This window comes from Equus asinus, chromosome 3 (assembly GCF_041296235.1).
Source record: "Equus asinus isolate D_3611 breed Donkey chromosome 3, EquAss-T2T_v2, whole genome shotgun sequence".
Taxonomy (NCBI): Eukaryota; Metazoa; Chordata; class Mammalia; order Perissodactyla; family Equidae; genus Equus; species Equus asinus.
This window is the reverse complement of record NC_091792.1, coordinates 13,117,657-13,144,670: the sequence shown is the minus strand read 5'-3', so window position 1 is coordinate 13,144,670 and position 27,014 is coordinate 13,117,657. Positions and strand designations below refer to the sequence as shown.

The 27,014-nt window shown below is 36.1% G+C and overlaps 1 long non-coding RNA gene and 1 pseudogene across 4 annotated transcripts in view; one reads left to right on the top strand and one right to left on the bottom strand.

Annotated features, from left to right (window-relative positions):
- The window catches only part of LOC106847275 (uncharacterized), a 107,193-nt gene that overhangs the window by 77,168 nt on the left and 3,011 nt on the right, over nucleotides 1-27,014 (bottom strand). The window lies entirely within an intron of this gene.
- Nucleotides 286-1,985, top strand: LOC106847268 (protein LTV1 homolog pseudogene; annotated as a pseudogene).

Below are 27,014 nucleotides of genomic sequence, written 5' to 3'. Positions count from 1 at the left end.
AAAATCTTATGTCTGAAATACTCTGATTCTAGGAATCAGCTTTCTCTTTAATCAAGGTGCCATAGTGACTATTTTATCCTCTCAGAATCCTGCACCTGTCTCTAGATTGGTTCCAGACTCAGGATGAGGAGAAAGGAATAGCACTTATTGATCTGCTTGGACTCCAATATCTGGTAAATGAGCAGGGAATCGCAAGAAATAATTAGGAAATGAATGAGGGAGGGAACAAAATAGCATGGGAAATCAGAGTTTTGATCCAGGGCTGGGGCTTTCGTGTGTTGGGCTATGGAGCCTTTCAAGCCTGGGTGAGGCAGAGTTGGGCAGGGAACTTGAGAATCTTGGCAGCTCTGGCTGACCTTCCAGGTGTGCCTGAAGTAGGGATTTGGTGATTTTAGGCGTTGTTGGGTGAAATAATATTTGCAGCTTTTACAGTGTCTTTGAGCGAAGTCTTCAGGCCTGCACTTTAAAGATCAAAGGCAGACATGGCTGCTAGCTGGGCCTTGTCTGCTTCTCAGATGTGTGTCACCTGCTCTGGGACCCTCAGGTGTGTAGTCACTATTCTTGGTGTGAGCTCCACAGGGCTGCAGAGTGGGAAAAGAACAAAGACCAAAAGAAACCCTTTATAAGAGGAAAACTGTCTTTTCACGTGGTCCACTCAAGTCAAAGAGTCTTCATCAGCAGATGCAAATGCACCCCAGAGGGTTCTGTTGCCTACACAGAAGATAAATGATGAGGAAGATGAGCAAAACAAAGGAAGTTATGGAGAGTTCTTCGATGATAATTATGACTATCTACAGCACCTGAAAGAACCATCGGGGCCCTCCACATTTGTTCCCAAAAACGGCTTAAGTACACGTAACAGGAGAGGTGAGAAAGAAGAAACTTCAGTGATTCCAGGCCCTGGAATTAATTTCCTTAATCAGTATTTGCATTAGTTTGAGGAAGATATTGGATTGGTAAATAAATCCAATTGAGTGCTCCTGTTTTGGGCCCTCAATTGGATTTGGATCCTGACATTTTTGTAGCTCTTGGCGATAATTTTGACTTTGATAATTCAGATAGTGTATGTGAATATGATTTTATTATTCAGGCTGATGAGGAAAAAGAGAAGAAGAGAAAATGGATGTACAAAAAGCTGAAGCTGAAAATGGCAGTGAGTGGGAAGATATGGATGGGAAGGAAAATGATAGGGAGGAATGAGGACTATGATTTTCAAAGCCCATTATCAGACGAAGACGACTTGTCTGCCTGGGTACACTTCATAGAAAGTCACTTTTTTAGGAAAGAAAAATGAAAGAGTATTCTATCACTTCCTCAGTCATGAAAGGAAATGAGTGGCCAACTCTACATGAGAAGTGTGAGAAGTTTTATGAGCAATATGATGAGGATAAGATCGCCAAACCTTATCAATGCCAAATTGGAGGTTTCCATTCATGTAGATAGCAACTGGTGACATGAAGTTTTGAATGATTGACATAAAGAGAAGGCAGAGAATTCTATAAAGCTGAATACTCTTTAAGCCTCTGAGGATAAAGGTATGGCAGTAAACAAAATTTATGAGTCTGAGTAGGAAAAGACCATTCCTGTAGTTTCAGAGGAAGCAAGAGAAGGGGGATTGCGAATTCATTTCTAGCACATGCTCACACTTACACAACCATCCTTAGCTTATCAAGTATCAACTAAAGTCCAAACAAATCCAAATATTTTCTAAAACAGGAATATCCCTCAATGGTTTATCAAAGAAAGGACTCATGGCAAAGCAAATTAATAAATGCAGATTGTTAACGGCAGTGATCTGCCTGAGGTATGAAACTAATCACCTTCTAAAAATGAAAGCAAAGAAAATAAGAGAGCCAGAAAGTAAGTTAGAAGAGCAGAAGGAACAGAGAGTGTAGACGAAAGCTAACAAACTAGGCTTCAAATTGAAGAAAAGAAGGCAGGAAAAGGAGGGACTGAATGGGAAGAATGTTGAGGGTCTAAAGTGATGACAACAGGACATTTAGGAAAGGTACATTTCCCATTAGGGACTCTTCGTGATGTTCAATGATGCCTTAGAACCTTTAAGTGATAAAACTCTGCCATTTTTACTGACAGGTACTGAGAAAAAGTATAGAGTTTGAATTAATTTTATACCAGCAAGTTTTCCCTGCTGACCATCTACATATTGTCATATTTTTATTTTTATTTTAATATCTATTCAAGTCGTTTTTAACATTTAATTAACTTTAATGTTATGCTATAAGCTTACATTAACTCTAAAATAAATGATTTTACAATCAATGGAAAATATCTTCACGACTTGAAAAAAAATCCAAGGGCAACAAAGTTCCATAAGGACTATAATAGTGATGGGCGGAGTTCTAGTTTTAAGTTCCTAGGGCAGGCCCTTGACAGGCTGCTGTAGATCAGCTGCCCCAAATAATTTTCCTTTTTTAATTAGGCTTTAAACTATATTCAGAGCCAAGCAGGAATCTGTGGAAGAGCTCACTGCTCGAGTCATGTGGCTTTGCTCATGGCCTCCAGGTTATCCTCTCGCTGCCACATCACCAATTGTCTTTGATGCATAGATTCTGGTGGTAGGTTTAGATACCAGAGACCAAACTATTATTTCACCAGGAGAAGAGTGATAGATTTTATCAATGAACAAATAGAAATGGAGGAGACTCTTAGAGACTATGTCACATTTTCTTAAGGTAAAGAAACAATTCTGAAAATAAGGCAAGGGAAGTATAAGAAAGCAATTTCACAGGGCTGCTCCTGGAATATACTGACTCTAGAAATCAGACATGTGCTAGAAATTAAGAAGGAAGAGGAGTGGTTTGAAAAATATGCTTGAGTCTTATTAGCAGAATAGGAGAAGTTTGAGCGTAATAACCAGGAAAGAAAGAGAGTATCACTAAAATTGAAGGAAACAGAAGAAAGACTGAGATTTTAAAAGACAAGTGAGACACCAATGAAATGGAAAGTGCGATGATCAGAGGCCAGGCTATATATCTAAAGGCAAAAAGAGGTGCACCCGAGTGGAAAAGCTACTTCTGTTAATGAGCTTATTAGATAAAGGAGGTGATGACTGAAGTGTTATCAGATCAGAAAGTGAGGCTGATGCCCAAAGCCATCTCACAAAGAGTGGCAAGATCTTCAAGAGCAGATTGAAGTAACTACCTAAGAGAACCAGGATCCAGAAAACGATGGAGAAACGTGCTCTTAGTATCCCTGTCAATGCTCCACATACCGACAGGTTCACCAAGTGGATTCAGAAAGACTGTCAATATATAATAGGGCAAGGAAGACCACTGTTAAGTGGTACTTACCGTTAAGTGAGCTTCACGCTAAAACAGTTACTATAAATGGGATGCAATTATTACCTGTGTCCCGAGAAACAGACATATAAAATTTACCACATTAGGTTCCTAAGGAAGTCCAGGGAAGATGAGATATTCTAAAACAATATAAATATTAGCTATTATCATTTTTACTATTATCTCTATGATGACTACTAATATAATTACTGTTACTACTATTGCTGTGGCTACTGAAACGGTACCATGCAAAAAAAAAAGATAGATTCAGTCTGGTTCTGTCTAGGAGATAAAGTAGGATAGGATTTGTGGACTACTTTTGGCCAACTCAGAACTTATTTTTTATCTCTTATTATGGGGAGACTCATAGGTCAGAATCTAGTAAAGGATATTAGTGAAACAAATATGTGGGCCCCAAATAAAGAAAAAAACTCAGATTCAGCAAACAGTGCTATCACTGCCTGAGATAAAAGAAGAAAATAAGCATATTACTCTGTTAAAAATTAATTAACTTGCCCTTCCTAAAAGGGGTATGGGAAAATCAAAAGTCAAAGACTAGGGGCATGTTCTACTTCGGTAGTTCTGGCACATTTGACAAGTCCTGACAGTGTCTTGAGTTAGGGATATTGATCTTAACTATGCCTTTAGTTTTCAAAAACCTCCAAAAGAGCTCCCCATTACTAATTAGCTGTGTTAGCCAGTCTCAAAGATGCCCCCAATGATCCCTGCCTCATGACATTCACACCCTTGTATAGTTCTCTCCCATATTGTATGTGAATTGGTCAGTGGGACCAATAGAATATTACAGAAGTGATAATATGTCACTTTCAAGGTTAGGTCATAAAAGATATTGTGACTTTCTCCTTGCTCTTTCTCTTGAATCACTCTCTAGTGCAGTGAACATGTATGATTTTTGTGTTCTCTATAATGTTTATATTTTCCAAGTTTTCTAAAATTGGTGTTGTTTTAAAATTTAAGATTAGAAAAGGCAATGATGTATTTAATAGGCAGAGAGGAGAGAAAGAGAACATGCATGGCCGAGGGAGTGGCTTGAATGAAGCTACAGTATCAGAAGTGAGTGGGTTTGCCCCTGAGTGAGATTGGCATCCCTCAGAAGCAGACCCTGAGACTAGGACTTGATGCAGGTGGCCCCTGGAAGCACCAGGACAGAAGTGGAGAGGTGAGACCAAGATGGGAAGGAAGGCAATACAAGGTGTGTTCAAGATTAAGATACCAGTGTGGGCAACCAGGACTCAAGTTCACTGGAAACTTCTGGGACACCCACCCAAGGGAGGAAAAAGGCTGGAGAATTTAATCACCAACTCTTTCTGTTGTTGGTTGAGGGCCATTACCAGCAGTATTTACAGTGCTTCCAAACTATTCCGTGTCTGGGCTGAAGGCAATCCTGCAGCCAACGTGCTTGTGGTAAGAAATGCACAGAAATGCAGAGGATTGGGGAAAGATGGTCACACACACTGGCAGGGTCTGCTGATCTGCTACATCAGCAGAGGATACATGCAGGAGACACTGGCCAGTGATGCTGGGATGATAGACTGGGATTGGCTTGTGGCTTCGAATTCTTAAATAAAAAACTTGGGCTTTATTTTATAAGCAATGAAAGAACTGAAGAGTTTATTTACAAACATTTTACCATGCAGAATTTCAAACATTTATAAGATTATTAAAAAAAAACAGTATAGTGAACCTCCACGAGCCCATCACCTAGTCCCAGTAAGCATCAGCTCTGACCTATCTTACTCTATCTACACTCCCACCCACGTTTTCCCATTCCATATTATTTGAATCAAATCCTAGACACCATATCAATTATTTATAAATATTTCAGTATGTTTGTGTAAAAGACAAGGACCTCTTTTTATTAATCCAACTGTAATATCACCATCAAATCTTAAAAGATAACAGTTTCTTAATACCATCAAATATCCGGGCAATGTTCAAACTATTAACTGACTGAAAGTTTTTAAGAGAAGAATTATGTAGTGAAAGAAATTATTTAGAAATGTTGCTCTCACACCAGTGTGCAGGATGTATTAAAGTCAAGAGATCCAGCCCAGGGAAGGGGGGAGGGAGTAAAAGGTCATCATGACAGGACAGACATGAGATATCCAATGTGTGAGCTAGTGTGATGGTAATCAGGATGGAAACATGGACCCTGAGTGAGAGACCTGGTAGGACCCAGAAAAAGCCAGGATGAAAGCAGCACAAAAGTTGGAAGAACAGTACTTCCACCAGGACACACAGGTAAGCATAAGAGATCGCTCATATAGTATGAAAGATGATGAATTTAGTCATAGACCTATTGGCTTTAAAAAAGGATGGGCATCTGGTTGGAAATGTACAGAGAATATCAGGAATATGCAGAAACACCGTTTGGAGGAGAGACTAGGATTGGAGATCTAGATTTGGGAATCACAGAGGTTATGGCTAATTGAAAGAAAGCGTGTGAAAAGAGAAAAATAGTAAAGGGCAGGACAGAACTTCATACTTGCCTTAAGGAACCAGAAATTAAAACAAAATGCCATGAAAAAAGACAAGAAAGGAACAGTCAAGGAGGTGAGAAAGAAGCAAGAATTGAGATTTATCACAAAAGCCAATTTCAAGAAGGATAGAGAATCCCAAAATATAAAACGTGCAGGAAAATATTCTGGGGAATCTAAAGTCATCAAATGCTCGGTGGTACTCATTTAGTCATATATTCAGCGACTCTTACCGAGTTCTTATCACATGTCAAACACTGTGATAGCTTCCGGACATAGATGGAAAAGCCAGCCAAGACCCCTCCTTCTCCAAGCTTATAGTGTAGTGAGAGAAGCAGATATTAATTAACTGACTGTGCAAGTAATTATCAACCGCAGTGAGCGCAATGTGGGGAAATCCAAGATGGCAGAAATGAGAGCACCATAGGGGAACTTTATCTGCTCTGGGAGAGTAGGATGGGTAAAGGATGGCTTCCTTGGAATCCTCAATAAATTTGATAGCCACATCCCAGGAATCCTCTAGCACTGCTATTTGACTTACTAGTAAAGAGTGACATCATTGTTTTTGTCATTCAAAAAAAGAACATGAAAACATGTCATCCACATTTCCTAGTGGAAATAATTAGACCTCAATTTTGAAAGAAAAGGGATTTTAAGGAGTTTTTATAATCAGCTCATTGTTGAGACATTTTGTACAAATGTTTACAAAGAAAAGAAACCTCACAAAAGAAATGTGGAGAACATTCTAAATTATTTTTAATAATATCTGACATATTATATGAGTGTCATAAAAGGAAATGCATATTTTGGCTTTGATTTCTGGTATAAAAATTTACCACTGAAACAAATATTTTCTTTTAGAAATCAATATCTTGGTTCTCAGGGCTCAAGCAAAGGTTTTATTTGGAAATTACTTTTCGTTTATACTTATGGTGAGGACAGAAATCTGGACCAGTAGAACACCGTGCCAACAACCATTGATCAAACCTTTATTGTACTGCCATGCTGCTCACATCTACTTTTTATATACACAAAGTTATCTCCAAAAAGATGAAAAGCAAAGGCTTTAATGACCTCATCCGTGCAATAAATAGTAAACTTGAAAGTTGATTTATCTAAGAATTAAGAAATCAGGTTCCAAGATGTGATCTGTGCTTGAATGTTTTAGGAAACAACGTTCATGCAAATTAAACTCTTCCCTTCAGAATGTGCATGGGATTGTTTTATCGTTATTGGAATATTACAATTTATTTTTTTAAAAGAAAAAGTTAGACTCCTTTTAGAAATCTTCCTTGAGACATGGGCTAGTTTTGAAGGTATTAAAAGTTTATTGATATGGTTTCAGATTTCACGTTGCGTGGTCATCAACAAACTACTACTTATTGAGATTTAGTGTAATATTAAAACGTTCTTCCCTTTTCCAACCACATATTTGCGTGAAGCTGAGTTTTCTTCCTATACTTCATCCAAAATACCATACTGTAACAAACTGAATGCAGACGCAGAGAAGAGAATTCAGCTGTCTTCTATTAGGCCGTACATTAAAGACATTTACAAGAATGGAAAATAGTGCCACTCTTCTCATCATATTTTTGTTTTGTTTTGGAAAAACTATATTATGTATTTTAACATGTAATAGGTTTTCATCGTTATTTTTAAATGAATTAATAAATAAATATTTCAAAAATTTCTCACATTTCCTATCTAACGTGATAAATGCTCATAGAAACAGCTTCCATGAACAAACGCTCTTTGGGGGGGTCTTCAATAATTTTTCAGAGTGGAAAGGGGTCCTGAGATCCCGAATAGATACAGTTTCTGTTTACCATGTTTACTGTTTGTTATTTTGGATCATTCTTGGGAAGCCTTAAGCACAACATGCTCTTTACAGTTTAAGATTATTCAGCTGTGACTCCCACTGAGTGGTTGACATTGACAGCACGGCCAAGTTAGTCTAGTCAAGGGAAGAAGAGGGTATTTGCTCTTATAGAGATCCAAGAGGATAGGAGAAAATTATTGTCAAACTATACATCATCTATGCTGGGATTGTAATGTAAATGTTTTTTGAAACTGAAAATAGCTGTATTTTTTCCTAATTATAAAAATTCATTACAGGTGCCAGCCCCGTGGCCAAGTGGTTAAATTCGCGCACTCTGCTGCAGTGGCCCAGGGTTTCACTGGTTCGAATGCTGGGCGCAGACTTGGTACCACTCATCAGGCCATGCTGAGGCGGCGTCCCACATGCCACAACTAGAAGGACCCTCAACTAAGAATATACAACTATGTACCGGGGGGCTTTGGGGAGAAAAAGGAAAACAAATAAAATCTTTAAAAAAAAATTAGTTACAAATGTAAGCCTATATAACACAGTAAAGAAGATTCTATAAATCACCCAAATCTATCCATCACTCAAAGATATTGTTAACATTTTGGTACATTTTCTTTCAGACTTTTTTTTTTCATATTATAGTGTGTGTGTGTGCGTGTGTGAATGTGTCTAAGGAAGCAATAATGTATAAACATAGCGACAAGAGCTCCATGATAATAAAGAATTTCAACTTGGAAATCTCTGGATTCTGAAAATGACTGGGATCTGAGTAAGAATGCTATTGTATAAACCTAAGTGTTAATTTCATTAAATCAAATGCAAACTACCTTTCATGCTATAATTAAAAATTTTAAATCTAAATGTAGCTAAGTAACAGATCTGGACATTAAACTGTCTTCCAGTTAAAAATTTTAAGATTCTTAATATACAGAAGTCATTCTACTAATCATATTAAAAGGCTGTTATACATGAGAATAAGCACAAGTGAATTGCCACATCTCTATTTTGGTATTTGGTGTTATTAAGAATGCCTGTATTTGAAAAATCTTGTCTCACTGGATCTGCACCTTATCTACCAAGGTAGCCTTAAAATCTTACTTTAAAAAGTAATATAATCCTATACATTTACTGACCTTTAAGTTGTATGAAAGGTAAGAAGTAATTAGCATCAAACGTTTCTTAAATTAAGGACCATCTGCTTTTAATTTTTCCTCAGATGTCTTAGTCTTCACTATGGAAAATATAAACTTTCCACAGGTTGGGCATGATTTAAACAATTTTTAAGAGGGTAGAAAAATTGCTAGAACTGGCCATTACACAATAAAGTTGAAATGATAACATCCAAAATATGCTGGTGAATGCTTTTTTTTCTTACCTATCTTGCAAATGTTTCAACTTGATCCTTTTAATTATGTAATCTGCTCTCCTAAAAAAGGAAATGTGTACTTATGTGGCCTCCTGAATTATTTTATGTATCATTTTCAGGCATCACTGATGAGTTCCAGCAATCAATTTTGAACAATAGTTACCTAAAATAATTTATTGAAGCCTTAGTGGGGTTTTTTTTGTTACCCCATATTGAAAAGTATTTCACTATATTTTAATATATCTTAGATTAAATGAGTTGAGTTTCGAGCAAAATAAACTCAATCTATAGTTTTGACTTGATACATGTTGTTTATAACCTTTAATTTTAAATTATATCTTCTTGATTTCAAAGTTGTCTTGCACACTACCCATTTCCATAAGGCATGAATATGAACTGCAAAGGCAACAGATATGAAGAAAGAAAGGCATTTACAAAGTAACATAAATGTAGCCCAAACAATGCATATGAGAATTATGTTAACTTGTTATTGTATTTTCAGTTTAAAACATGCTAATCTAACAAAGTTATTGTCATTTAGGAGCATACTTAACAAACACGAAGGGCACCTACTGAAAACATATACACTAGTTTTAGACGTTAACAAAATCAGAGTTTAATTCAAATGGACATAAAAACTTTGGACTTCAAATAATCCCATTTATATGCATGTAGATGTTCTCACAGGCTGTAGAAAGTCCCCACCATGTTCATTTCAAGATGGATATATACAGCATTTCCTTCAGCTCACAAAATGTGGGCATAAAACAATCTACAAAGCTTTTTATGGGGTTTAAAAGAGTTCTAATCACCCATGCCAACTGCACTCCTCTCTCAACACAAAACTGCTTTTGAAACCAAGCATTCATTTGCTAAAACAAGGCATCTGCTGTTAAAAAGAGATTGATTATCCTGGGGCCTGACCTAATTGGGAGATTAGATATGGTTCTCTACTCTGGATGGAATGGTTTATAGAGAAAAAAGAAAAATAGACCAAAAAAGGGCAAACTTCTTTCGGACTCCAGTGCACTTTTATTTAATTCTAATTTTCTTTAAATAGAAGCAAACAGTATTGCAAATGTCAGGTTGGTGAAATTAGTGTGGTCTGAGTTACAAATTCATTGAGTTCATCATGTCATTTCTTTAGTTTAATGGGTACATTTTCACTTGCATCACATAAACCAAACAGTACCCCCCAAATGACATTTTTGTCATATCCCACTGAGTTAAGATCACTATATAATAGACACACACGCACACACACAAATCTGGCCTTTTACTGATGGTATTATTTCAGCGTTTTCTATTGACAGTTAGGTATGGGTTTGTTCCCCCAAACACAGACATCACCTCATTGCTGTGGCTAATTGCATTTTTCTTCCTAGCCTTTGACAACCAGACCTTTGTTAATGCTATTCACCAATATTTCAGACTCAGGTCATCCATCCAAAACATGACAAAAGACCCAGATGCTCATGTAAATTGCACTCCCCAAAAGTACCGCCCTCTTCCTCCCAGCAGATACAGACCCATGACCCCTCCCATTTCTGTCCACTCCCTTTGTTTTCACCTAATCTGTCATGCTTGGCAAAATGGTTATTCATAGGCTTTAAGAAACATTATACTTTGTTTACATAATAAGTCAAATAATCAAGTTAATTATGAAGTCTAATTTTCTTTATAAAATTTAAAAATTGCTTATTCCAATCGATTTTCAAAATGGATCCATTTTCCAGAATAAAGACTTCTTTCTGATCATTTTTTACCCCTTCTTGAACTCTCAAGATAAAACCGCTTGATTGCCCTTTTTCACTGAAGAAAATGGAAGAAAAAAGGCTTCAAGTAGAAGTGTTCAAGCAGAAGTGAGGACTGAATCATTCATAAAATGTCTCATAATTAAAAAGTCAGTTTTACGTAATTGATGCTTTCTTATTGCCTTCAGTACAATTGGCATGAAGCATTAATTACTCAGAATTTCTACTTTCCTAAAACCTTAAGTAACTTAAAAATAATTTTGAGATACTTGGAAACTACTATAATGATGCATTAAAAGGAAGGTTACCATAGATTCAAATGGCATAGGGAACATACTATGTGTGTGTGGATGTATCCACGTTCCAGATTCGAGGTTTCTTCCCATTCATTTTTCACCCTTTATGTATTTTCACCTCATATATTTTAATATTCACTATTTTTTGGATACTAAGTCACTGTAAGAGAGAGAAAGAAATAGATAATTTATTAAATGGAAAAATAATTTATCCAGATAGAAGCCAACAGCAATAATTTCGTCTTTTAAAGAGAGCATAAAGATCAAATTAATATACAATCACACGTCGCTTAACGAGAGGGATACCTTCTGACAAATGCATCGATAGGAGATTTCCTTGTGTGAATATCATAGAGCGTACACCTACACAAACCTAGATGGTGTAGCTTACTACACACCTAGGCTATATGGCACTAATCTTATGGGGCCACCATCATATATGCAGTCCATCGTTGACCAAAATGTCATTACGTGGCAGGAAACTGTATACAATTTTCAGATCTTCATTTTAAAGACTTTCAAATTTAATTAAAATTGAGTGAAAACTTAAATAAAACTTTTAAAGTGAAAACTAATAAAGTGAAAACTTAAGAAAATATCTTCCACTATCCTTATCTTCCACTCACAAATACAACCACACTAAATTCAATATGTTCATCTGTTTGTCATAATACCAAAAAAAGAGACAGAAATACTTGATGGAATTCATATAATAGAATGACATCAAACATTAATAACCATTAGAGTTTAGCAACTATTATGGAATGTGTCAGTAACGTTAGGAACTGACTGACACAGGCCATCAGTTTACCGGAATTCTCCATGGCGAGGCTGAAACATGCAGGGCTTCTCTCTGAATCAAGTCAGAACAGAGAGCAGGACAGCTGAGACAAAAGTGCAGGGGAAGACACCAAACAAGGCCAGAGGAAAGGGCAGCAGTTGAAAAGAAGACTGAAAATTTGGAGAAATTAAAGGACCAGAAATCAAAGACACCGAAGACAGGAAAAAAAGGGGAAAACTGATGAATCTGTGCTAACGAGGCAAAACTAGGAACTGTCCTGGTAATTACAGCACTCACTGGAATTTAAACAGTGAAGAAACAGTCTTGAGTGCCTCTTGCCTAGGCTGTGACCGTGGCTTTCCAGTCCGTACTTCATGTCAGCTATGATAATGTTACTGAAACATCACTTTAATTATATTGTTGCCAACTTCAAAAACCTTCAATGGCTCTCTAAAGTCTCGTGGGAGAAGTCCAGATTTTTCGGCCTGCCACACAGGCTCCCTTAAAAATGGACTGAGATGTGATCTGATTACAGGAAGATTGCGTCCTGGGTGAAAGTGAGCTAGGTTGGTGCTTACACACTTTGGTGCGTTGATTTTAAATTCTGTGCCTGTAATGTCCTACCTATAGGTCTACATCTAAAAAGGTTCCTTTCCTGCCTTTTCTTTATGACTCAAGTTGAACTTAATGTTCTCCCTTAAACCTTCCATAACGCCACCCATTTTTGCCTGCTAAGTTCTAAGGACTCTTCAAGTTCTGTGTCCTCCACGAAACATTACCTTGGCTATCTTTGAATTCATTTGCATTTACTGCATGCCTTCACCTGGTTCTCACCTTATACCTCCTTATTTGCAGTTATTTTTGTGTATTGGCTACCCAGTACACAGAAACGCCTGGCAAAGAAAGATTTTTTTTCCCCTCTTGCACCCATACAGCACCATGTCAGGAGATAAATAGCACTCGATAAATATCTGTCGAGGAACGGTGCTCTGTATCGTCATTTCTCCTTGATTGACTTCTCTTCCCATTCCCCACAATGGCTGCTTCCAAAACTTTCCCAGCTCTTTTCATTTGTCTACCTTTGTCCTCCCCCACTTCCCTATCTTGGCTCTTCCTCCATTGAGAAACTAAAGGTTACCTCTCACTTAATGTTTCATGAAAAATAAGAATTTATCTATACTCTCACCTCTCCTTTCTCGCATATTTTCATTTTCCAGGAGTGAAATGTGTGTTTTAAGGCTTATTCTCCATTTGGGTCCTTGATGCCACTGCTTTCTGTGGCCTCCAGTGTCTGGCTCTATTAGTTACAACTTTCCAACTTTCAAGTGCGATTTTTGTATTTCTTCTGGTTCTTTTTCCTCTATATTCCTAAAATAAAATTCCCAAGACCCAGCAATTGCTCATGTTATTTCTCCACTCTCCGTTTCTCTTACTCACAAAACTTTTGCTTCTATCTCCTTATCCCTCATTCCCAAACTCCTTGCAAAAGACTTCCATCCCCGACCATGTGACCCAAATTGCTTCCTCTCAGTTCACACACATCTTTTAAGAATACTATCTAATGATGTTTTCCCAGTCATTCTTATTTGTGCTGAAGTGTGTACTGAACAACTAAAATAATATTTTTCCAGCTAACTCAAATTCACAAAGTGACTTTTTATGACATTCATCTCTCATGGTTTGCCTACTACTTCTCTATTTCTTCTGAGTTTCCTTCACTGTTTCTTCTTCCTCTATGCATCATTTTATTAGTTATTACCCCCAAATCATTCCCTGAGTCTTTTCTCTTCCTGGCCTAAACTCACTTGAAGGAAAACCAGCCCAATTCCACAAACTTCTATAATCTCCAGGTTTACAATTCCGCTATGACCTCCAAGACTCCAGAACTGATTCTTCAGAGTTCAACCAAACGCATCTGAACACATGTTGAAAATGCCTCTCAGATTTCTCAGCTCTTTACACTCTTACTGAGAGGACGTTCTTATTTCCTTTTATCAGATCTATTTATAGGGTTGGCAAGCTGAGCAGTAGGCTGGATTTCAATCACCATTCTATCCCTTGGCCAGAGCATTTGTATAGCACACAAAATAAAAAACCATTTCTGTTGTTGCAACCCTACTCTGGGTATCCTTTTTGGCTGCCACTCTTAACCGGAAGAGCCAATACCCCACCTTGGACCCCACCTCTTGTCTCTCTAATTCCACTTTTGGCCTCTTTCCCTGGCTCCATCCCCTATCCTAAGCTCAGACTCTTCTCTCTTTTGCTGAGTTTTCATTAAGTTTCCAGCCATTGAGCTCCACTGCATTCCATTGTTGGATGGGTCCCAGGAGTCTCCCATCAAGCATGGAGGAAGGGACAGAGCATAAGGTCTCACTGTGGTTCACCTCAAGATATTATCTAAAATATAGTCAGATTTCCACACTTTCAGGATTCACATCCTGCTGTCACCTAGACTGCTTGGACTTGACTCCAGTTCTCCTAGCTGGGGGACCTTAGATAAATTGTCCAACTTCTTTCTGTAACTTAGTTTCCTCAGATATAAAATGCAGGTAATAATAGTATCCAACTCATGGGCTTGTGAAGGGATTAAACAAGTTGATTCATGTAAAGCACTTACAACAGTGCCTGGCAGATAATACGTGCTCAATAAATGCTAGCTGTTATTATTATATCTGGCTTGTCGTAATGGCAAGAGAGTATCTGTCCCCATCTTTGCCTTAAGTTGCATTACCTAAGGCTCCCTTTAGCAATCCTAGATTATACAAGTACCAGACACAGGAAAGGTACATGGGAAAATGGGGGAAAAGCTATCTGAATAATAATAATAACTAATAATAATAACAATAATGTGACAATAACAATAATAATATAATATAGTAACAGTAAGCCAAAGCTTCATTTGCATTATCTCATGTAATCCTTACACAAATTTTATGTGGCAAGTACTATTGTTACCCCCATTTTACAGATGAGCAAAAAAATTCTCATATAATTCTCCTTAAATTATTCAGATAAATTGTTCTGCCTCTAAAAAGTTTCTCTAGAACATGCTAGACTGATACCCTTTTCTTGCTGCTTCTAGTAGCTTGCTTGGAGATTCCTGCTTCCTCAGACAATGCCATGACACTTCACCCCTACGCTACCAGGAATAAAATTTTTTTCATGTGAGTCAAGTGGACTTTTACTGCATGGGAATTTGTGGAAACTCTAAGAGAGTTTTTATTCAATGCCTTCAGAAGATTTAAGAGGGAAATGAATGAATGGAGTTCAAAAATTTGGGGCATTCCTTCCCAATAAAGAAGCCGGCATGGAGAATGATAGCTCAGCTTTCCACACAGGCGTGCAAGTCAGCTATCCTAACTACACCTGTTCCGTGTCTACCTGGGAGAGAGGACAAGAAGGAACACTACCATCCCCAACTCAGTGTGATGCATCCCTCAACCAAGAGGGTTTCTGCACACGTCTCCTAAACCAATGATTTCCAAAGTGGAATAGATGCACAAAACAATTTGTTGCGGCACAGGAAGAAATGTTAGAACTTCTATTTATGTTGATTTTTCAATTTAAGAAAATAAACTAAGCTGTACTAAAATGTAACAAATGGCTTGACATTGGCATCATCACACAGCCTACATGTCAGAAAGTCACAGGTCACAGTTGGGATCTGAGGAAATGAAGGTCCACCATCCCAAACTGACTGACCTTTTCTATGTGCAGGTGGCAGTTGCTACTGTGCTACCCAACAAGAGCTCCAGAAAACAGAACACTCAGTATGCCCTTTCAAAGAAAAAGTCACTTTTTAAAAATGAATTAGCAAGTAAATGTTTTCCAAAAGACACTCACGTTACCAAGAGAGCATATCTGTGTCAGTTATTAAAAAAATACCTTCTCATCTGCACAATTGAAAAACCTGAAGACCGATTTTTCTAATTTATTTATAATTTTTGTAAATTACAAATTAGTTCCACAGGCAATTAAAAGATGGAAACAGTTAGTTCAATCAGTTCCAAACTAATAGACAGGTGTTATATTTTTAAGAAATGGGTCAAAACTGCTTAAACCTTTGTTTTTAGACTCATTTGTTAAAATTATAAGAATACACTACTTTTATTTAGTTTTTAAGACCATCTAATTAGTACCAGGAAAATAGGGAATTTAATAATCACTTTTCAACATAAACTTTGCATAATTGCTAAAAACGGGTAAATAAAAATAAATAAGAAGTCATCAAAGCACGTCTTCCATTTGGATCTTCACATCTTTGTGACATATCTTTTTTAGTTCTGATGGTCAAAAAAACTAAAAAGAAGCCCAAGTATTAAAATAAGCTGGAGTATAAGACATTTAAATGACTCTTCACAACTAATGAAACCAAGATTTAAAAAAATAAAGAAACATATTCACCACATGTCTTAATATGGTTATTAACATATTTAGTGAAAGTGAAAATAATTTAGTTTCTAGTGATATAACAAAAATCATTTTTAAAAATAAATGTTTCTTTATCACATCTTTCTTAATCTCTAACATCTGTGTACGATATATATACAAACACACACATACACTATGCCTAATGTCATGGAAAATATTTACAATTTAGAGATAAATAAACCCATATTGGAGTATATTTATTACTTTTTCTGTCACTGAGGGAATACAATATCTTAAACAAAAAGATCTTTGAGAAAGAGAAAAGGAAGGTACATTCACATTTCCAGAGTCCTTTGAATAACCTTCAAAGTTCCAGTCTCCCAGGCAAGTGTACTTGGCGCCTGGGTAATGGCCTGCCCTTTCCACACTCCTGATCTTTTTCCTAAGTCAGGCAGCACCCCAGGGATAGCAACACATAACATCACATGTCCCTAAGATGCTCAACTTCTGTGTTCCAGTAATATTTTTGGCTGCTTTTGGGAGTTAAATTTTATAATTTCTTATTAATTAAATGGAGACTAAAGATCACTCAAAATTAATAAGAATTGTAATGTAAAATTCCAGAAAACAAAAGGAAACTATCTTATTAATAATCTTTTAATTATAAAAATTCATAACCACACCTTGCTTTTAAGAATAACAAAATTCTGAAATACATTTTAAAATATCTAAATGCTACAGTCTGCTGTTTCTCATAGTAGGATCTGTACGAATATTCTTGGAGATATGCTAATTAAATGAAATTTGATTTCAAGTTTTATTTTGATGATAATGTAACAGGATTAAAAATGTATATTCTGGATCATCCAGAAGATACCTTAAAACAGAGAATTGCCATCTATTTCAGTGTGAAAAGTCAGCTTCTGTATTTACAACCATATGGGGACTAAGCAATCGTAAAACTATACCATTTAATTTCTAACCCACTTGCTCTGCAACATTAAATCAAAAAATCTGGAGTTTAGTAAAGCCTCTTTGTCGTGAGTTGATGTTAAATGGGTTATCTACATTATTCAAGAATGAAAAACACTGTCATATTCAATTTATAAGTGGAAAACCCCAGCACAAATAATAGAACTAATGTGCATGACTGATCTGTAACCTGATAAATATGGCTTGACTACTGTATTGTTTGAATGAGCTATAAACACAAGGCAAGTTATAAAAAAACTGTTCCAGTTCAAAAATCCAACTTTATCTGAATAGAAAAATATAAATGAATTTAAAGTAAAGTGATTTTTCATGTTTTCACAAAGATTTTTCTTCCTATAAATGTTGTATGAAATGGTATTAACAAGTATTTGAGAAAGACCCAAATTTATGGTTTATTGCTTATTTTGTTTTGTCTATGAAACTCCTCAAAAAATATTTTTCCACTTACTCAAATGACATTTTATCTATACTATTACTTGGTAGATTTAGCAGAACTAATTCAACTATATTTACACATTAAGCAATAATAAAAATAACCCTACATACAAAATATTCGGAAGCAATCAGTTAAAAATGTACTATAGGCATAAAATGCTTGACCAAATTTAATATATAATTATAAAATCATTTAACACATTAAATCTATTTTTATTAATTTAATGCCAATCATAGCTTTTAAATTCTCAGAGGCTTTGTGTTCGTAGTTTCCATATCTGAAACTGTTCTGAGTTGTTTTGAATTTCAATTATATTTTAGAATACACTGTGCTGTCAAACTCAACTGATTGGAGAACCCATTCGTCATATATTTATTATACACATGCATATATATATATCCCAGCAAACAGTCTCTGGGGATTAAATGTGAATAAGATTATCACCTACCTTTCAACTTATACCTGTGGGTACCTAATCATGGTTGAACTATGAAAGAACTTCCAAGTGATTGTATATCATCATAGTAGTATTATAATAAAATATCACAATAAAATCATAATAAAACACGGTAATACTTTCTGATAAGGAACAGTCCATATTTTTCATTACAAGAACTGATAGAATTATCAACATGTTTTAAATAATATTTAGTACTTAATTTTTACTAAAGATAAAATTTCAATATCCTATGCATGCAACTGGATCATTAAAAATTATGAATGATGCCACTAGAGACATATTTGTTGACTTTATGTCATTGCTTACTAATAAAATGTCGTGATTCAAATTTATTGTGCTACTTTACTGAATGTGTGAACCAATAATCAGAGTCCTTAGGAGGAAAGTATGTGGGGAAAATGGGTCTTTAGGAAATTTACATTATGCAATTTAATTCTTAAGCCCATGAAATAATATAAACATTCATTAGATCTTTAGAATAAACCTTAAGTAATCAGAGTATAAAACTTCTGATTTTAATTCTTGCCTTTCACATCAAATAAGAAATGATATAAGAAATAGAACAACTTTAAGACTTATGATAGCATCCTTTTTTTCAGAAAAGCAAGTTCTCCAAGCTGCCATAATTGAATAGTTATATGCACAAGGATTCTGTTTTTCAAAATTCAGTAGTTGAATGTCTTATTACAATTATCATAAAGATAAGCATTCCTCACTATTTTATCACAGAATATTTCAATATGTTGGCCTCAAGAATAAAATAACAGCTTACAACTTGAAGAAAAACTCTCATAAGTCTATAAGAATAATGATTCAACCATTAAAATGTTTTCTTTTTTCGCATAAAAGCAAATCAGTATGCAAATTAAATGAAATATAAATAAATATATATATATGTTTCCTCGCAAGAGCACACATATACTAAATGTTTAAAAGAAGGATACCAGTTCTGTAATATGTTATGATTCAACATTTCATTCTGATGCATTCCACATATATAAATACCTTAGAAACCACTAAATTTATTTTCCCTTCATTTTGCTTTGAACTGAAGTACATATACACGGACTGAATTTTTAAAAGATATTATTTCACATGTAAACAGTGCCATCTTCTGGCAGTTAAAACTATTTCTGCCTTGAATAAAATTCATTATGGATTGTAGTTGCCATTTTCTTGACAAGTTGTGTGTACAGGATGTTGAGTGAAAATCCTTAGTCTAAAATCAGTTAATTTAAAAAAATAATCTTTAAAACACAAGAGCATTTTTCAGTGTGTCTTCAAATAGATATAATTTAAACAGAGACTAAGCCAGAAACCCTAGATTCTACTACTAAATTTTCTACTAACTAGATATTGGCTCTTAGACTAACTATGGAGCTACTGTGGACCTCGGTTTCCTCATCTATAAGACTGCTCAACTAAGTCATTAATTAAGTTACTTTCAGTCTAAAACTCCATTTGATTCTAATTTTAGAAATTTTTATGACTATTTCTGATATTAGCATCCTAATAAGGAATATAGGCCTGTTTATGACACACTTTTCAGGGTTACTTCTTTTATAATACAGGTTTGTTTGGTTATGCATTCTGCTTGAATTTTCTGCAGAAATAAATTTTAATGTCTACTTCTCCCTGTCAAAATAGCCTTCCCCTAAAGAACACACATTACGAAGACTTCACTGAATTATGAGTAGAAGTAAACTCTGACAATAAGTTAAAAAAATTTCCTGTAAAGACAAGCGTGTATGCTTCAGGTAAGACAGAACTCAATGTCAAACCAAGCACCCAAGAGTAAAGGGGAAAGAAGTCCCTCAAAAGATAATAGAATCTTTTTTTTTCTTTTGTGTGAGTCTGTGTGTGTTTACTGAAGCGTAACTGACATACAGTACTATATTAGTCTCAAGTACAACATAGTGATTCGGTATTTTCATACACTACGAAATGATCAGTCACCACCACATGTCTGTTACCATCTGTCACCATAGAAAGTTATTAAAATATTATTGACTATATTCCCTATGCTGTGTACTACATCTCTGTGACTTATGTATTTTGTAACTGGAAATTTGCATCTCTTAATGCCCTTCAAGTATTTTACCCAACCCACCCCCCTACCCTCTGGTGACCACCAGTTTGTTCTCTGTATCTATGAGTCTGTTTCTGTTTTGTTTTGTTTGTTCATTTGTTTCATTTTTTAGATTCCACACATATGTGAAATCACATGGTATTTGTTTTTCTCTGACTTATTTCACTTAGCATAATACCCTCCAGGTCCATTCATGTTGTTGCAAACGGCAAGATTTCATTCCTTTTTATGGCTGAGTAATATTTCATTGCATATATATACCACATCTTCTTTATCCATTCATCTATCAATGGACACTTAGGTTGCTTGCATACCTTGGCTATTGTAAATAAAGCATATATCTTTTTGAGTTAGTGTTTATGCTTTCTTCAGGTCAATACCTAGAAGTGGAATTGCTGGATCATATGATAGTTCTATTTTTAATTTTTTGAGGAAGCTTCATACTGTTTTCCACAGTGGCTGCACCAGTTTACCATCCCACCAACAATGCATGAGGATTCCCTTTCCCCCCACCGCCACCCCGTCCTTGCCAACACGTGTTATGTGTTGTCTTTTTGATGATAGACCTTCTGACAGGTATGTCGTGATATTGTGGGTTTGACTTGCATTCCCTTGATAACTAGTCATGTTGAGAATTTTTCATGTGTCTGTTGGCCACATGTATGTCTTCTCTGGAAAAATGTCTATTCATATCCTCTGCCCATTTTATAATTTGATTTTTTTTAAATATTGAGTTGTATATAACTTTATATATTTTGGATATTAACCCCTTCAGGTATATCGTTTGCAAATATTTCCTCCCATTCCATAGGTTGCCTTTTCATTTTGTTGATTGTTTTCTTTGCTGTGCAAAATCTTTTTAGTTTGATGTAGTCCTATTTGTTTATTTTTGTTTCTGTTTCCCTTGCCTGAAGAGATACATTCAAAAAAATATTTCTGAGACCGATGTCAAAGAGTTTACTGCCTATATTTTCTTCTAGGAGTTTTATGGTTTCAGGTCTTACATTTAAGTCTTTAACCCATTTTGAGTTTATTTTTGATTATGGTGTAAGAAAGTGGTTCAGTTTCACTCTTTTGCACATAGTTGTCCAGTTTTCTCAACACCATGTATTGAAGAGACTGTCTTTTCCCCACTGTATATTCGTGCCCCTTTTGTGGTAGATTAATTAACCTTATAAGCATGAGATTATTTCTGGGCTCTCTATTCTGTTCCATTGATCTACGTATCTTTTTTTGTGCCAGTACCATACTGTTTTGATTACAACAGCTTTGTATTATACTTTGAAATAAGGAAGCATGATACCTCCAGCTTTGTTTTTCTTTCTCAAAATTGCTATGGCTATTCAGCATCTCCTGTGGTTCCACACAAGTTTTGGGATTATTTGTTCTAGTTCTGTGAAAAATGCCTCTAGTATTTTGATAGGGATTGCATTGAATCTGTAGATTTCTTGGGTAGTATGGACATTTTAACAATATTTATTCTTCCAATCCATGAGCACAGTATATCTTTCCATTTGTTTGCGTCGTTTTCAACTTCCTTCATCAATGTCGTATAGTTTTCAGTGTACAGGTCTTTCACCTTTTTGGTTGGGTTTATTCCTAGGTATTTTATTCTTTTGGATGCAATTGTAAATTGGGTTGTTTTCTTGATTTCTTTTTCTGATGCTTCATTATTAGTGTATATTAATGCAATAGATTTCTGTATATTAATTTTGCATCCTGCAACTTTACTGAATTCATTTATTAGTTACAACAGTTTTTGGTGTAGTCTCTAGGGTTTTCTAGATATAGTATGTCATCTGCAAATAGTGACAGTTTTATTTCTTCCTTTCCAATTTGGATGATTTTCATTTCTTTTTCTTGCCTAATTGCTGTCGCTAGGATTTCCAATACTATGTTGAATAAAAATTGTGAGAGTGGGCATATTTGTCTTGATCTTGATCATAGAAGAAAAGCTGTCAGCTTTTCACCATTGAGTATGGTGTTAGCTGTGGGTTTGTCATATATGGCCTTTAATATGTTGAGGTATTTTCCATCTATACCCACTTTGCTGAGAGTTTTTAATCATAAATGGATGTTGAATTTTGTCAAATACTCTTTCTGCATCTTTTGAGATGATCATATTATTTTTATCCTTTGTTTAATTAATGTGTTATATGACGTTGATTGATATGCAGATGTTGACCTGTCCTTGCATCTCTGGAATAAATCCCACTTGATCACGCTGTATGATCCTTTTGACGCATTGGTGGGCTCAGTTTGTTAGTATTTTTGTACCTATGTTCATCAGGATATTAGCCTATAATTTTCCTTTTTTGTAGTGTCTTTCTCTGGTTTTTGTATCAGGGTAATTTTGGCCTTGTAAAATGAATTTGGAAGCATTCCTTCTTCTTCAATTTTTTGGAATAATTTGAGAAGGATAGGTATTAATTCGCTTTTAAATGTTTGGTAGAATTCACCTATGACGCCATCTGGTCTTAGACTTTTGTTTCTTGGGAGTTTTTTGATTACTGATACAATTGTATTGCTAGTAATTGGACTATTCAGATGTTCTATCACTTCATGATTCAGTCTTGGAAGACTGTATGTTTCTAGAAATTTACTCATTTCTCCCAGGTTCTCCAATTTGTTGGCACATCATTGTTCATAGTAGTCTCCTAAGATCCTTTGTATTTCTGTGGTATCAGCTGCAACATCCTCTTTCATTTTCGATTTTATTTATTTGGGCTCTCACTCTTTTTTTCTTAATGAGCCTGGCTAAAGGTTTATATATATATTTCTTTAGCTTTTCAAAGAACCAGCTCTTAGTTTCATAGATATTTTCTATTTTTTTAAAGTCTCTATTCCATTTATTTCCATTCTTTATTATTTACTTCCTTCTACTAACTTTGGGTTTTGTTTGTTCTTCTTTTTCTAGTTTCTTTAGGTGTAAAGTTAGACTGCTTATTTGAAATTTTTCTTGTTTCTTAAGGTAGTCCTATATCACTATAAACTTCCCTCTTAAAACTGCTTTCACTGTGTCCTATAGACTTGAGAACATTGTATACCCATTTTCATTTGTTTCAAGGCATTTTTTTATTTCCTCTTTGATTTCTTTGTTCACCCATTGGTTACTTAATAGCATGTTGTTTTGTCTCCACGTTTGGTTTTTTCCCAGTTTTCTTCTTGTACTTGATCTCTAGTTTCACACCATTGTGGTCAGAAAAGACGCTTGATACGATTTCAATCTTTTTAAATCTATTGAGACTTGTTTTGTGGCCTAAGGTGGTCTATCCTGGAGAATGTTCCATGTGCACTTGAAAAGAATGTATCTTCTGCTGTTTTGAGGTGGAATAGTCTATATATATCTATTAAGTCCATCTGGTTTAATGAGTCATTTAAGGCCAATATTTCCTTATTGATTTTTCTATTGGGATGACCTATCCCTTGCTATAAGTAGGTATTAAAGTCTCCAATGATTATTGTATTGCTGTCCACTTCTCCCTTTAGATCTGTTAATATTTGTTTTATACATTTTGGTGCTCTTACGTTAGGTGTATATACATATTTATAAATGTTATATCTTCTGGCTAGATTGACCCCTTCATCATTATGCAGTGCCTTTCTTTGTCTTTTATCACGGTCTTTGTTTTAAAGTCTATTTTGGTCTGATATGAATATAGCTACACCAGCTTTCTTTTCATTTCCATTTGCATGGAATATCCATCCCTTCACATGCAGTCTGTGTGTGTCCTTACTTTTAAAGTGAGCCTCTTGTAGGCAGTATATAGATGGGTCTTATTTTTTTAATCCATTCAGCCACTCTGTGTCTTTTGATTGGTGAAGCTACTCCACTTACATTTAAAGTAATTATTGATAGGTATGTACTTATTGCAATTTTGTGAATTGTTTTCTGGCTGTTTTTGTAGTTCTCTCTGTTCCTTTCTTCTTCTCTTTCTCTCTTCCTTTGTGGTTTGATGGTGTGCCTTGGTGTTATGTTTAGATTCCTTTCTCATTTTCTTTAGTGTATTTACTGTAAGCTTTTTCTTTCCGGTTACCATGAGGTGCACATACAGCAACCTATGTATATAACAGTCTCCTTTAAGTTGATAGCAACTTAAATTTGAACACATTCCAAAGCTTAACATTTTTACTCCCCCCTCTACATTTTATATTTTTGATGGCACATTTTACATCTTTTTATTTTATGCACCCATTAACTAATTATTGTAATTTTAGTTAATTGTACTACTTTTATCTTTTGACTTTCATACTTGCTTTAAAAGTGCTTGATCCACTACCCTTACTAAAAACTTACCTTTTCCAGTGAGATTATTACTTTCATATGTTTTCTTCTTATTAATTAGTGTCTTTTCTTTTCAGCCTAGGGAAGTCCCTTTAACATTTCTTGTAAGGCTGCTTTAGTGTCGATGAACACCTTTAGCTTTTGCTTATTTGGGAAACTCCTAATCTCTCCTTTAATTCTGAATAATAACCTTGCTGGGTAGAGAATTCTTGCTTGGAAATTTTTTCATTTCAGCACTTTGAATATGTCATGCCACTTCCTTCTGGTCTGTAAAGTTCCTGCTGAAAAATCCGTTTATAGCCTTATGAAGTTTCCCTTGTACATGATAAATTGTTTTTCTCCAACTGCTCTTAAGATTCTCTCTTTATCATTAATTTTACCTTTTTGATTACAATGTGTCTTGGTGTGGTTCTTTTTGACTTCACCTTACTTGGAACTCTCTGGACTTCCTGGATCTGGATGATTGTTTCCTGTCTCATATTAGGGATGTTTTTAGCCATTATTTCTTCAAATACTTTTTCTGATCCTTTCTCTCTCTCTCTCCTCTTTCTGGGACCCCTATAATGTGAATGTTATTCTGCTTGATGCTTTCCCAGAGGTCCCTTAAAGTACCCTCCTGTAAAAAAATTTTTTTTTCATTTTGCTGCGGTGTTTGGGTGAGATTCATTGCTTTGTCTTCCAGCTCACTAATTCACGCTTCTACTTCATCCATTCTGCTATTAAACCCCTCGTACATTTTTCAGTTCAATTTTAACTTTTGATTGATACTTTCTTATATTTTCTCTCTTTGTTGAAGTTCTCACTGTGTTCATCCATTCTTCTCCTGAGGTCAGTGACAACCTTTATGACCATTATTTTGAATTCTTTATCAGGTAGGTTGCTTATCTTCATTTCCTTAAGGTCTTTTTCTGGGAATTTGCCTTGCTCTTTGATTTGGAACATATTTCTCAGTCTCTAAATTTTGCCTGACTCTCTGTGTTTGTCTGCATCTATTATAGGAAACAGCTACCTCTCTCAGTCTTGAAGGGGTGATCTTGTGAATTTCTGCAGTGGTGATGATGATCCATGGGGCCCAGAAGTGCAATCTCCCCTGGTCTCCAGACCAGGTGCTCAAGGGGCATCCTTCACATGGACTGCTTGCCCCTGCCAGCTGTGGTGACATGTTTGCCCAGTGCAGTTGTGGTGTGGCTGCAGCACAGGGTCAGCAGGGCTCAGGGCGTTCATGCAGCCCAGTTGTAGCTCTGCTGCTGCATGGGGTGGGCTGTGCATGGGGTTCTCACCCGGCCTGGTTACAGCGCAGGTGCTATACAGGGAGATAGAGGCGTGGTATGCTTGTCTGGCTCGGTTGCAATGTAGTTGCTGCATGGGGTGGGTGGGGTTTAGTACTTGCTTGGCTCAGACAGTGTGGCTGCTGCACAGGGAGGGCAGGGTGCAGGGTGCTCACCTGTCCTGTTGTGGCACAGCTGCTGTGTGGAGTGGGCAAGGTGCAAAGTATGCCCACTGGTGTTAGCAGGTTTAAGGGAGGACACCAAAAGTGGTACCCACTAGTTCTGTCATGACCACGTTAGAATGAGATTGCAAAAATGGCATCCAACCATTGTTTCTGTCCCCAGAGAGATTCACTGAGAGAGTGCCTGCCTCTCCATCGGCCGCATTAGGATTAGTAAGTGGGTCTCCCTCACTTATGCTCTAGGCACTTTTCAAACGTGCTGGATCTCAGGGCAAATGGATTTCTACAAGCCCTTTAAGAGCAGATTCTCCATTTCCTACAGTTCTGCATTTCCCCTGGACTTAATTCCTGTTGATTTTCAAAACCAGACATCTTGGAGGTTTGTCTTTCTGGTGCCAGACCCAACGGTCAGGGTGCTTGATGTGTGGCACAGCCCCTTCACTCCTAAGGGAAAGTTCCATATTTGGGGATCTCTTCCTGACTGTGGGACATCACACTGGGGTGGGGTCCAGGGGGAGACCAAGTCTCTGCCTCTCCTACCCTTCTTGATGCATCTCTTTTATCTTTGTTGCAGAGGTGCTGTTCATCCAGTTCTCAGGTCCTTTTCAGAGAAAAATTACTCCATATGTAGCTGTGAATTTGTTGTGTCTGTAGTAGGAGGGGAGTTTAAGGTCTTCCTACACTGTCATCTTGAACCTCTCCGTAGCATCTTAAGTGTTATCATAATACATAAAAAACAGAACAAGCTCAGAGTTTGGGCTGCTCTTTCCAACATCTCGTAGATTTGACCAACACTATCCTGTATTGTAAGCTTGCCATCTCATATTTATCTGTACCACCATTTCATTCTTCCTCCAAGTAAGTCATCACCTCAATTCTTGTTTCAAAATGTCTTGCTCTGATATGTACCTTCTTATTCAAACTCTCTTGCATTCATCAAGTCCAGGATCTCAACCAAGGCCTGCATTGCTAAAATATCCATCATAGCCTACTGCTTTTCAAAGAGTGATTTAAGAACTTGCATCAGAATCATTTAGGATGCTGGTTTAAACATGTCATCTCCTAGACCCCTTAAAGTAGACCAGCTCTGTCCAATAGAAACATAACA